Below are 9,909 nucleotides of genomic sequence, written 5' to 3' on the forward strand. Positions count from 1 at the left end.
CTAAACAAGTGCAGTGTGTTGGACAGGGGTGGGGGCAGGGGCAGTTTGGGTTGAATATGTGGGAAAATGTGCGGCCTTCACATAGTGACTGATAGTAGCCGCTGCTGGCTGGTTTTAATCTTGAAGTTGATTGTTGTGTGTGTGTGTGTGCGTCACATCGCAGTTCAGTCTTGCACCTGTCTGATAATGCCTGTTTGAGAAGACTGTACATCTGTGGCAGACAATACACTGTACTTTAACTTGTTCTCATACCTAACTTACTATATTACAGCATAAACTCCATTAGCTTTATTTCAAACATCACACATACATGAATGCACTGTTTTCTTAAAAAACTGTGACATACCCTTAGAAAGAATTCAAGCAGCGGCCACTAGGGTCTGAAGGACAGATAGGAAAATGTGCATGCCATACTGAAAGCTCACAAGCGGTCAGCCGATTCAAGGCTTGTTTTAAAACACCAAACCAAACACTGTCAGAATGTGAAGATTTGTCCCAGCTACTGTCAAAGGAGGGACGAAACTGGGAGCGGCTCCTCATCATTGGCGAATTCCAGTGCCTTGAGGCTGGGACCAGCCTGTGCACTAGCCACGTGACTCCCCCTCCTGCTGAAGTTCTACCTATTATTATAAATATTGCACCCACCGTCCGCTCGGCGCGACTCTTGACTTCCCTGGCGGTATTAGGCGGCTTGCGGGTTGTACGTTGAGTGCCCATAGCTATGTAGTAGCTGTTCATTGCTTCTAAATAAATACTTTTTTGAACCAGACCGACTCTACCATCTCTACCTAAGGAAAAAAGAACACGACACTACCAAGACCCGAAAGCGCTGTGAACACTTTACCTGCAAGCGCTGTGGCCAGCCAAAGACACGGGAATATGGCCACAGTCGCTATAGAGCGCTGCACTTCTGCTCCCGTGCCGAGGGCCATTCGGTTGACGACTGGCTGGCGGAGAAAAGGGCAGAGGAGCTGGCAGAGAAGGAGAGAAAACAGGTCAGTGGCCTGATGCCATGCACGGCGCCTGACACGCTTCCCACATCATTGTCATTCGTTAACCGTGTTGATCATCTCCTTGTCTGCAGGCTGAAGCTGCCCAGAACCCCTCCAGTCAGCCACCACCGAGCCAGCGGGGAAGGCGGTAGGCAGCGCACTTTGTGAGTATGAAATAGCAATGAAATGATAGAGTGTGTAACGAATGCGTGCAACCACAGTTGTTCCTATTGCAAAAACACTTGATCACGACAGAAAGGAAAGGCAGGTCGTGAGAGTAGGGGACATTCAATCCTTTGTCGCTCAGTAAAGGTCAACCCATTGAAATGGAAATCTCTGTCTTTGTGTATCTCTCTCAGACAGACACACCCGCACGCACGCATGCATGCGCACACAGCCAGCCAACCACGAGCCTCAGGTCCAACACACCTGGCCCCAGGTGTGAACTGCAGGGGGCCATTTCCGGAACGAGCCATCAGACGTCTTTGTGACAATCGGGGGGGGGGGGAGCCAATCAGATCACTGTGATTGGCCAGAGGAAGCTGCCCGGCCACTGCTGCCGCTGCTACAAGGACAGCAGGTCGACGGCAAACAACTGCAGTCGACCACTTGTGCTTGCAACGTGAGTGTCTCTCTCTGTCCGTCCGTCTGTCTGTCTCACTGTACTGTCGGTGCGCTGTTCCTTGACTTTGCTTTTGTTTCACCCTTCCTGTGCAGCATGAAGAAGTCATCCTCGTCGTCGTCGTCGGACTCCGCCTCCGCCTCTGACCCCTCGTGTTCCTCCACCGCGGACAGGAAGCGCAAGGGTCCCACTCGGTGCACTCTGTACCGGAGGCAGAAGAGGGCAGAGAAAGACCAGAAGATCCTGTCCGAGGCCGGGGGTAGCGAGGACTTGGAGACGAAGAAGGCGCGGAGGGAGAGAAGGCTGCAAAGGCAAGGACCAGGAGAAGGAGAAGGAGCAGGAGAAGGAGAGGGAGAATGACGACGACGACGACGACAACAGAGCTTCCGTGTGTGTGTTGTTGGCGTTGTTGTTTTGTATTTTTATTGTTTTGCAATAAAAATACTTATTTCTTTACACTCTTCTCAGACTGCTCATTTGTCATCATACAGGCTCCAGTGAGTGTGTAAAATGTAGGTGAAAGGGATGTAGTTGCATTACTGCTTTATTTATTTATGCTACTATACATACTATAAATATGTGTATAGATATATATATATATATACACACTCTATAATATATACAGCTTAATATTGTGCTTTATGTATGCCCATCACAGAGTTGAACATAAGGGCTTAATATATCTCCTCAATTTCTTTATTCGTGCTTTATACGTCTGGAGTCGCATAACGGTTTATCTTCCGTCAGGGATGCTGATGCTGAGGGAGGGAGGGCATGTTAGGGCGAGTCCGCTCTCGTGTTGACATCCGGCGGTCAGTCCGCGTGGCTCATTTGCGTAGGAGCCTCTGACCTGAGTGACGCGGTGAGCCGGCGACGCCCCCCCGCTTTGGACGCATCGTTCCATTCTCCAAACGTGATATTCGGGAAAAATAGACAGAGAGCGAAAATGAGCAAAAGGGCTCCACAGTGGCTCCCCGAAAAGCCCCACATCCCGTGCCATGCGTGAAGGGCCATGCTAATCTTCTCTGTATCGTATCCAATTTATTATATGTACTGCCGAAGCAAGTACAAGACCTAAACTGCACTTGCTCTCATTTTATTCCCCCTTCAGGTGAGTGGACCCTTTGCTGCGGTAGAAAATGAAAGAGGCTGAACTTTGGTCACACCCATTGTAGGCAGCACGTTTTAACATCACTGGCATCTCTCTAACGGTCACCAATACATTGATAATGGATACATCCTTCCAGTTTGTACTGTGTGAATTTCATAAAGATGCTCAGAGTAAGCCTCCTTTACTGGAACACAGAAAGCGCCGCCCAGATATTGTATCCTGAATAAACAGCAGCCTGCATGTCCGGCCGGCACTCATGGCGGCTAGTGGCCGCCGGCCGAGCCGTTTCCTGTCCCGTTGAAACTGCATGGGGAGCTACACCTTTTAGCTTTGGAACCAAATCGTGCATGGTAAAAACACAGGTGGGAGCTGTGTTTCCGTTTAACTGCTGCGGCGCTGACAACGCCCGTCTCCCCCTGCCGCCATGGACAGTCACAGGGTGAGTCCCACGCAGCCGCGCAGCCCTTTTGCCCCACCACGAAAAACTTATCGGCTTCCTCAGCCAACGCCCAGTAATCTGTGATGATAGTGTTGGCCAAAGCAGCCCGTACCTGAGTCGGCAGCTGCTGCAGGAACAGCTCCGTGAACAGAAGATCCGGCTTGTGTCTTCCCAGGAGAGACAGCATCTTATCCATTAATTCAGAAGACGCTTCCCAGGAGAGACAGCATCTTATCCATTAATTCAGAAGACTTGCAGTGGCCGAAAACATTTAGCGAAAGAAGCCGGCGTGCACGCTCGGAGTCGGAAAGTCCAAAAGCCTTCAACAGGTGAGCCTTCAACGCACCTTATTTATCGTGCTCCGGAGGATTCTCCAGTATGCTCACCACTCTGCCCGCTGTTGCGCTATTGAGAGCTGCGACGACATAATAATACTTCGTGGTATCCGCTGTATTGTCTCGGAGCGCAAACTGCGCCCCTGTCTGAGCAAACCATGCCGACATTTGCGATTCCCAAAACTCCGGAAGCTTTAGCGAGACTGCGTTCGTCGCCATGTCTATCTCTGGATATGTCCAGAGAAAAATCAAGGTCACTGATGTAGGAGTCGATGGGATGAAATAGTCAGGAGATCTCTCGTTTTGTGCACCTCTCGGTGTGCGTTTTATTTAACAAACATTTTACGGCTACAGAGAACTTCCGGGTGTCACCAAAACATCCACTTTAAACCCCTCCCGGTGCCCTTGTTACCATGGTAACCCCACAGCCCCTTACCGGTTGTGTAAGCGTGCAAACCACATAGTGCAATCAAATAGTGTAAACCCACGTCAACAGTCTTTGGTGAACTCTGTCTATCCCATGTGTCCACTACAGTGCTTTTGTATTGTTTGTATAGTAATACAGATCACTGTTCTCAGTTTTAATTTTAAATGTAACATACCGTCCCAACTTTTTCTGATTTGGGGTTGTAGATTCACTCATCTACTCACCACTGTGCCGATGGAGGGGTGGGTGAAGTGTGAGTCCACAAAACCCTTTTGGAGTTAAAGGGGTCATTTGAAAGTCTCAAACACTTCACCCACCCCTCCATCGGCACAGTGGTGAGTGGATAATGAGTGCATTTTCATTTTGGGGTTGACTATCCCTTTAAGATCAGCTTGAGGGAAGGTCTTTGTGGCAGTAGACCATGTCACAGGGCTCTCATTACAGCAGCCAGAGACAAACCATTCCGTTCTTAACATTTTTATTCCATCGAGACACACACTTGAACCAACATAAAATACACTTCAAGTAAAAAAGGCGACTAGCTTTACAGCTCAGTCGTTCCTGGTCTCTTCCTGAGTCTGCCAGGGTCTCATGTGTCTGAGTTCCTGCATGTTCTGGGTCTCTCTGAGGCAGCTCAGACGCTGCCTCTTAAGCATGAGGACCAATCAGCTAACAGCTCTCACCTGTGCTGATTGATCCTCTGTGGTGCAGGTGAAGGTGCTCTCCCAGCCCCCTCACCTCCAGATACCCCCATCACCAACTTCAGGCCAAGGAGCCATCCGGCCTGACCTACCCGCTGCTTCTCCGCCGACGAGGCACATGGGACAGGGGCTGCAGGGGCTGCAGGCGGCGGCCTCTCCACCGACGAGGGAACAGGGGCTGCAGGGGCTGCAGGCGGCGGCCTTTCCACCGACGAGGGAACAGGGGCTGCAGGGGCTGGAACAGGGGCTGCAGGCGTCGGCCTCTCCGCCGACGAGACACATGGGACAGGGGCTGCAGGTGGCGGCCTCTCCGCCGACGAGGGAACAGGGGTTGCAGGGGCTGGAACAGGGGCTGCAGGCATCGGCCTCTCCGCCGACGAGGCACATGGGACAGGGGCTGCAGGTGGCGGCCTCTCCGCCGACGAGGGAACAGGGGCTGCAGGCGTCGGCCTCTCCGCCGACGAGGGACAAGGGACAGGGGCTGCAGGTATCGGAGCAGGAGACGCTGGCTTCACTGCCAGCCTGGGTGCTGGAGCAGGGGACCCAGGCGTTCTTAACATTTGTATTCCGTCGAGACACACACTTGAACCAACTTAAAGTAAACTTCAACTAAAGGCGACTAGCTTTTGTCGTGTTCTTTTTTCCTTAGGTAGAGATGGTAGAGTCGGTCTGGTTCAAAAAAGTATTTATTTAGAAGCAATGAACAGCTACTACATAGCTATGGGCACTCAACGTACAACCCGCAAGCCGCCTAATACCGCCAGGGAAGTCAAGAGTCGCCCCGAGCGGACGGTGGGTGCAATATTTATAATAATAGGTAGAACTTCAGCAGGAGGGGGAGTCACGTGGCTAGTGCACAGGCTGGTCCCAGCCTCAAGGCACTGGAATTTGTCAATGATGAGGAGCCGCTCCAGTTTCGTCCCTCCTTTGACAGTAGCTGGGACAAATCTTCACATTCTGACAGTGTTTGGTTTGGTGTTTTAAAACAAGCCTTGAATCGGCTGACAGCTTGTGAGCTTTCAGTATGGCATGCACATTTTCTAGACAAAACAACGTCTTTCCTATCTGTCCTTCAGACCCTAGTGGCCGCTTGAATTCTTCCAAAGGGTATGTCACAGTTTTTTAAGAAAACAGTGCATTCATCTATGTGTGATTTTTGAAATAAAGCTAATGGAGTTTATGCTGTAATATAGTAAGTTAGGTATGAGAACAAGTTAAAGTACAGTTTATTGTCTGCCACAGATGTACAGACTTCTCAGACAGGCATTATCAGACAGGTGCAAGACTGAACTGCGATGTGACGCACACACCCACACACAACAATCAACTTCAAGATTAAAACCAGCCAGCAACGGCTACTATCAGTCACTATGTGAAGGCCGCACATTTTCCCACATATTCAGCCCAAACTGCCCCTGCCCCACCCCTGTCCAACATACTGCACTTGTTTAGAGTTCAGTTTCATTGCCATCTTCACAGACACATATTCAAAGAAAAACATAGATTTTAGTCTTAACAATATTCAAAGGAAAACATAGATTTTAGTCTTAACACTTTACAGCTCAGTCTTTCCTGGTCTCTTCCTGAGTCTGCCAGGGTGTCTGCGTGTTCTGGGTCTCTCTGAGGCAGCTCCGACGCTGCCTCTTAAGCACGAGGACCAATCAGCTAACAGCTCTCACCTGTGCTGACTGATCCTCTGTGGTGCAGTCTTCAAATTTGGTGCAAAGTATCACTTGAAGTCAAAGATGAACTGATTCGATTTTGGTGCCTGGAGCTCAAAGTTGCCACAGTCAACACAATGAGGCTATTGCATTAGGCTTAGCATTGCTCAGCAGCTCGATGAAGGTTACCGTATTGGCATATTATGTTTTGTTTTTGTTGAGTCTGGCTTCAGTTTGTTTGTCCCCCCAAAAGTGTGCCCCCCCCTAATACATTTTATCACCACTGATCTAGGTGTGGCATTAAACAAAAGTCAGGTAAACAGTCATTAGAACTCATTCATTAGCAACTTTTAATAGCTGCTTTAAATTTCATGACAATCCACTATTGTAAGTTAGTGTAAGGTTGAAACTCTAAACTCTGCATTGGGACTTTTCATTGCAATTGAAGGCATAATGAAAATAGGGTCAAGTGTGTTGACCTTATTTCTTAATGACCTCACTGAAAGACGAGAAAAAATAGACATTCAGCCTACATCTTATCACTAATAGTGCTTCAAAAAGGAATAAAACAATATTATATATAAGGCAAACTTGATTACATTTGCATGAGTTTGTTTTCATTTCACCTTTTCCATTGGACAAAATGTTTCGTTATGTTTTCGTTTAGGCAGAGCTTCCTTGTTTCTCCAGAGAAGTTTCAAAAAAAGTCATTGAAACCTCCATTCCAAGTTATTCATTCCAGTGATGACCTGGTTCTCATTTGATTCGATGTTTTTTCATCATAGAATCTCCAGTCTTCCCACTCTCTGCTGTTATCGCTATGTGGTTGCAGATTCCTCAACAAATTACTTGTGCAAAGTAACAGCTGTCCTCTTGTGGATTTATTTATCTTCATGTAAAGTCTGTATTGTATGTATTTAAACATAGTTACTTACATTTCATTTGATTGAGCAGGTGGACCCAAAAGAAGCAAATAAAGTAGTAAATCAAAAAGTGTCCTTTAATAAAAGGCAAAGGATACTTACAGAAATTAAGGTTAAAAAAACAAAGTCCAATAATCCACAAACAGAAAAAAGGCTAAACTGAAAAGACATAAAAAACTGTAGGAAACAAGAAGACACTGGAAACATTGAGAAGATACTAGAGAGCAAAAAACCATGACAAACCATCGGCTTCGGAAAGGCAAAGGATGACGAACTGATCAAGACAAAGGGAAGCACAGAGACTTATATACTCAGGGAGGAAGGGGTAATAGGACACAGGTGAAACACACGAGGAACAGGCAAAGACAGGAAGTCAATTTGGAAACACACAAGGAGTGAAACTTCTAAATAAAGCAGGAAACACAGAACTCAAAAAGAAACATATATCCAAACACTAGGAAACACAGGAAGAGTGTCCACAAACAAAACCACAACAACAAATCCAAGATACTCTTTTTCTAAGAGCTAAAGTTAAGGTCTTGAGTCCAGACTCATGGCAGTGACCTGCAACCTATTGGACCCTAAAACTGTGTGCTGTGCGGCAGGAGATGATCACAGCTCTGCTATGCTCACATTTTGTAATCTCAAACTGAATGTTAAAGGGGACATAGCATGCAAATTCCACTTTGTTAGTGCTTCTACAGGTTAATGTGGGTATCTGGCATGTCTACCAACCCAAAAACTCTGGGGAAAAAACACTCGCGCGTTTTGTTATAGTTCCTCTAAGTCAGAAACGTCATGCTTGAGCGACTCGATTGCGCTTCCTGGGTTTTGTGTCGTAACAAGGAACTGGAAGTCTCCCTACATGGTCTTGGCCCACCCCCCCGTCCTCCCACACTCGCTACGCCGGGTTTACACCGGAGGCAGCGAGGCTGCGAGGCAGCGCAGCGCCGTTCCCAAGCACGCAGCCGGGCTGTTCACACGGGACGAGCATTTCTCCGCTGGTCAGCCCGCGATTCACTCACATGTGGCATTTGTCTGGATCGTTGGGACCGGGAGGCTGCAGCAGCTGCTCGGGAGCGACTGCTCGCTCTCCCGTGCGTGAGCTGGAATTTGTGTCAGCGCCACACAGCCAGCAGTGTGGAAGACTTCCGCAGTGTTCAGCGCTACTGTAACCCCGAACCCCGACATTCAACGTGTACAACAACAAGCGGAGAAAGCAGAATCGCGGGCTGACCTTATATATACAGTCTATGGGGCTGACCAGCCGAGAATGCACGTCCCGTGTGAACAGCCAGGCGGCTGCGCGCTGAGAACAGCGCTGCGCTGCCTCGCAGTGTGGAAGACTTCCGCAGTGTTCAGCTCTACTGTACGCCGGGTTACAGTAGTTACGCCGGGGTACACCGGACGCGGAAGCGCCGCTGCGAGGCAGCGCAGCGCCGTTCTCCAGCGCGCAGCCGCCTGGCTGTTCACACGGGACGAGCATTTCTCCGCTGGTCAGCCCCATAGACTGTATATATAAGGTCAGCCCGCGATTCTGCTTTCTCCGCTTGTTGTTGTACCCGTTGAATGTCGGGGTTCGGGGGTAAATGATGGTCTTCATAGCCCCCCACCCCTCTCTTTCTCTCTCTGTCTGTCTGCTTGTGTGCTTGTAGTGGATGGGCAGAGGGGACATTTAATTATGTGATTGGGAAAATTTAAACTCCAGGACAACAGAAGGGAATACAAAGTATGGGATGCATATTTGATAATTTATATCATATAAAATATGTAATTTATATCGTTTAAAATCATGGGGGGGAGGGGGGAGCTGGCTCATTAGCATTTAAAGGAACAGGCACTCAAAACAGGTCACTCTGTGGAGGGCTGTTTTATACAGGGTAAAAAGGGTGCTGTTTTATATGATCCTTGTGGTATTTTGACCAAAGTATGTTACAGACATTTCATTAAGACCCCAAGGAACCATATCAACTTGTGGTAAAATGGGCATGCTATGTCCCCTTTAATAACCATGTGGTAACATCAAGAGAATATGTGCTGCATTGGAGTTTGTCTTTTGTCAAGTGACAGTTTAAAATAAAGATCTGCGTTTGTCCCAAAGACATTTAGTACCATCCTCAAGAAGATTGAAGATTATAATATTATAATATCAATATACTGAGTCATGAGCCAGTCAGTAACAGTTTTGTTTAGATGGATTTGGCTTAAAAAATATATATATATATATATTGTACCCAACGTTTGGGCTTACTGATATGTTCCCCCTTCTGCACTGCTTCTATGAGCGCTCCGTCACTTTCTCGTTTTAGAACTTTGTCTTTGTGAGAAAGTATATAACAAAACATCAGAACATTAAGCAGAAATTATCTCCATGGTTGGATAACACAAGGGGAAAATGCAGAAATATGTTATTTTCCATAATTAAACTGAACAGCCAGTTAAATTAGTTTCAAGAACAATGAGAGTCCACCTGGTAAAGAACACCTCCAGCAGAACAGAAAGGAGGAATTCCCACTGTGACAAACATCCTTCATCAGTAGGTGAAAATGCTTCACGCTGCAGATCTAATGACCTGGTTGAATCGACTCCTGCAGCCAGCAAAGGCGAGAAAAACTTCCTCTAACGATCTCAGACTTTGAGACAAGTTATGCACTTGGTTGATTTTACCTTCATTAGTCCGCTTGCATAAGGCTGAGTC

The 9,909-nt window shown here is 47.7% G+C and overlaps 1 pseudogene; it reads right to left on the bottom strand.

Annotated features, from left to right (window-relative positions):
- Positions 1 to 2,619: 2,619 nt before the first annotated feature.
- On the bottom strand, positions 2,620 to 2,683 carry LOC118112861 (annotated as a pseudogene).
- Positions 2,684 to 9,909: the final 7,226 nt, after the last annotated feature.

The sequence above is a fragment of the Hippoglossus stenolepis genome, chromosome 7 (assembly GCF_022539355.2).
Source record: "Hippoglossus stenolepis isolate QCI-W04-F060 chromosome 7, HSTE1.2, whole genome shotgun sequence".
NCBI classification, from domain to species: Eukaryota; Metazoa; Chordata; class Actinopteri; order Pleuronectiformes; family Pleuronectidae; genus Hippoglossus; species Hippoglossus stenolepis.